Source organism: Tamandua tetradactyla, chromosome 6, assembly GCF_023851605.1.
Source record: "Tamandua tetradactyla isolate mTamTet1 chromosome 6, mTamTet1.pri, whole genome shotgun sequence".
Classification (NCBI taxonomy): domain Eukaryota; kingdom Metazoa; phylum Chordata; class Mammalia; order Pilosa; family Myrmecophagidae; genus Tamandua; species Tamandua tetradactyla.
The window spans coordinates 32,546,265-32,550,608 of NC_135332.1; positions in this window are offsets into that span (position 1 = coordinate 32,546,265).

The window sequence follows — 4,344 nt, forward strand, 5'->3', positions numbered from 1 at the left end:
TTATTCTCTCTGATAGCTGTACATCAGGTTCTAAACCGATGGGCCCCACGGCTGAGGAAATGATTTAAGTCAGGAGAAAAGACAATGAATATTATAGTGGCAGCTGGCAGCTGACTGCTTTTATAAAGCTGAAGAAATGTTGCTGCTTCTGTTAGAACCTTTACTTTGATATACATGGTCTGAAACAACTTTAGTCTGCACATTTTTAACCTACAGTGGGGGAGACATGGCCCTGACCTTGGTATTCTTTGCTTAGAGGATTCAAGCACGTGCGAATGGATTGAATTGTGTAGCCCAGTTTGAACATATTCTTAGTCTTGGTCTGTATTCTGGCAGGTGTAAATGGGATCTCTTCAAGATGTTCCTTCAGCTAAGACTTCCAGATTACTGAAGTCCTTTACAAGCTGAGGGAAAGACAGAGAGAGAAGCCACCGGGAGCAGCCAGAAGTCAACAGAGCCCAGGGGAGAAAGGAGAAGACATTGCCATGTGTACTGCCATGTGATGGAAAAACCAAGGAACCCCAAAGATTGTCAGCCAGCAGGAAGATACAGACCCCGGCAGGAAGCAAGCCTTCTAGCCTCTGAAAATGTGAGCCAAGAAATTCCTGCTGTTAAGCCAACCCACTGTATGGTATTTGTTTCAACAGTGTGTAAAAGCTGTCCTAGCTAGCCCAAGTTAAAGGTAAACACTAATTCAGCAATTCTCTGTTTTCATTCCTGCCTGAAGAACTGCAGGGATGCCATCCTCTTCTGAGTTCTTACCTGCTCCTTGAAAGAGTCTCTGGCACTGGAGAGTGGCAGGTAGTGAAGCTATCTTCCCTGAGGAAGATGCCTTCTCCCTTATAAGTGCCGATACTTGCATCCCCCATGGGCCAGGTTCCTTGCCAGGCCCCAGTGCACATGCTGGGCATACAGCAGTGGGCAAAGCAGACATGGTCTCTGTGTTCATGGTGGCTCCATCCTAGTGGGAAGACAAAGAAATCAATAGGCGTTTGCTAGAAAGCCTGAAAAATGCAGAGAGGGAAGCACAGGGCTCTCTGGGAGTATTTGGCAGGGGAATTTACCTAGTCTGGGGTGCAATCTGGTCCTCTTAGAGGAGGTGACACTTATGCTGAGGCCTGTGTAGGGCACCCTGGAAAGCATGGGGTTATTGTGGAACTCTTATTTCAACCAATACTTCTTCCCAGTGATGTGTTCAGAATTATCCCCATCCCATTTATTCTGTTTTCCCAAAGTTTATCACCTCACTTCCTCTTCCCTTAGGCTGAGGTCCCCCCACTCCAGGAGACCCCCATTTTGTCTTCACACTCCATCACTGGTGGTCGATTCTTTAGAGTTCTCAGATAGGCCTAAAATCTAGGAGGGCCCCAGTTTAGTAACTCCGACTGGCACCCCCATCCCAAATGTAAAAAGGATACATAGCTGTGAGTGGTCTGCTGAGAGCACAGACTGGTTTAGGAGTCAGGCTGTGGGAAAGAGAAAAGACCAATGCAAGCTCACAAGGGGCCTGGCCTGCCCTGAGCATGACCTCGGCCTTGGGCTCATAACTGCACCTGTGGACTGGCTGCGTCTAAAGATAGGGTCAGGGCTGTGCAACCCCAGAGCACCTGGCAGGCTGAACTTACTCAGGGTACAGATGTTCAGACCAGGCACCCCTGTGGAAGTGAGGATTTTGCCAAGTTTGGGAAAAAGGGTGTGGAGGGCAGTGCCACTTTTGGGTAAAGGAGAATGGACCCAGCTTTTATGATTTCATCAAGAAATGGTTTCCCTAAGCCAGTCTAGCAACTCTGTCTCAGCCTAGAAGCTCCTGTGCCAGCAGCCTGTAAAAGATCCTCCATCCTCCTATCTGCTGCATTGGGAAGTCTTCCCCAGAACCCTTCCCCAAGGGCCTACCTTGCTGGTTCCCATAACCTTCCATCTGCTTGGATTCTGTTCCTGCTGTCTTCCTACTTTTAGAATTCAAGAATTTGGCCCTTTCCCTGGATTTCCATTCACACTCCCATTGAAATGGATAGCAGTTTGCTCTGAGTGACCCCCTCCCCCCAACTCACTGATGCCCAGCTACTAGTCCTGAACCCCCAGCCCTGTGATCCCTTTCCCTTTTCCTGTGGTGGGATAAAGATCTGGGGTCCTGGTGCAATACCAAGGTCTCAAATAGGGGACTGGTGCTGCCCATACCCCAGGCCCCCTCCTCCTCCTCCAGGCATCTGCCCATGAAGGACTAATACAAAGAGCAAGCCCTAGCCTCCCCTCCTCTGCTCTGCTCCTTCTCTTTCCTCAGAGGCATCCCTGTCCATTTTCTCTCCAGGTGCATAAATCATATGTGTATATGGTTCTCTCATGATTGTCCATTTTAAACATTCACTGTTTAATTCCTAGTATGGTAGATGCGATTTTTTTTTTTTTACTTTTGTTCACCCCCTTCAAATTTGACAATACAAAGTGCTTCGTTAATATTACTATACGATTATTGATCATTATTCAGGATGATCCTGTATCCTTTTTGGGCAACACTTTTAAAAAGTTAATAATTAGGACATTTTATTTGTTTACTTGTTTTCTTTGCATTTCTGGCTAAGCCGCCTCACATTCTACAAAAGTTCTGTGAAACAGGTTTTGATATAGATTTCCACCAGGTCAAATCTGGTATTTTTTCACCTTTGGAGACATTTCTCTTGGAGTCCTCTGTTCTCCTGCTCCCTTCTGGCTAGGGAGCCTTGGTCTGCTCCACAGCCATCATCCTGGGCTCCCCCTTGCTTTTCTCATGTTGGAAACTGTTTCCTTGATCTCATGGTCCCATTTATTCTTGATTTATTCCTTCCTTTCCTCAGAACATAGCATTTTCCTGAAAGGGTGCACGGAGGTAAACTTTTGAGTCCATGAATATCTGAAAATTTCTTTATTCTAGCCTTACACCTGATTGAGACTTTGGCCAGGGCAAGAATTTTAAGCTGAAAATAATTTTCAGTTAGAATTTTAAGATGTTGCTTTATTATCTTCTAGTCTGTAGCCTTGTGGCTGAGAAGGCTATATATATATATATAAACAGCATACTTTCTATGCTGTTTTTATGTCTCATCTTTTGTATATGATCATTTTGTCTTTTGCTCAGGAACTTTTAGGATATTCTCTTTTCCTCTGATGTTCTGCAATTTCACGATAATGTGGCTTTGATGTGTGTCCTTTTTCATTATTGCGATATAGAGGCTCAATTCCTTTAATTCTGGGTAATTTTCTCATTATTTCTTTGACCATTTTCTCCTCATCATTTTATCTGTTATTACTTTCTAGAATGTCTATTCATTATATGTTTGATTCTTAACTTTCCTATCTTATTTTCTTTCTCTTTGTTATATTGTTCTGCTTTCTGGGAGATTTCTTTGTCTTTACCGTTCAAGCATTTGCTGAATTTTTAATATTAGCCATCATGTTTTTAATTTCCAAGAGCTCTTTCTTGTTCTATGATTATTTCTTTTATAGTACCTTGTTCTTATTTCATGGATGCAATATCAACTCTAATCTCTCTAAAGATATTAATTGCAGTTTTCCTAAAGTTTTCTTCTGCTTTCTCAATTGTCTGTCTTTCCCCTGAGAGAGAAAAAGAAAGAGAGTGAGAGAGAAAGAGAGAGACAGAGAATGTATATATACATATAATTTAGAGTTTTATTTGGTTTCTGTTTTTCAATATCGAGACTTTTCTTGAACATCTGCTATGTCTTGGCTATCTACTTATTTTTAGGAATGAGGTTCTAAAAATCCATTTGGACACTCTATTTTCAGGTCGAGAAACATTTTAGATGTTGAGTGGTGGTTGTAGGGTGATCAGGTAGCTGTTGAAGAAATCTCAAAATTGGGTGATTCTTGGACTTTTATTAATTTGAAGTTTCTGTTTCTGCATCTTGTACTTTTTTGGGGAGGGGGTGATTTTGGGGATGATTTTTTTTTAGACAATGAAGAAGTGGGAAGAATTTTTCTTTACCGTTTTGAGAAGAGTAGTCTTCCCAGGAAATCTCTAGTAGTCCTGGGGGTGGAGAGACTTTGCTCGTCTTCATGTATCTTCTATATCCCATGTCCCCACAGGACTTAGGATTTTGAATTCAAAGGCCTAGAATTAACTCTCTTGTCTGTATTTTGAGACTATAGACCTTTCCTGAGATGGTAAGTATAGAATGAATGTCCAAATTCATGGATAAAGAAGAAAAAGGATAAAGAGAATATATGAGGATAGAAGACCTTGGTAATAAATCAAAAGTTATTCGATCACAAGAGTTAAAGATTTAAAAAAAGTTAAAATACTTTACAAATGGGAAAATGAGACCCAGAGAAGAGAAGTAACTTGCTCAA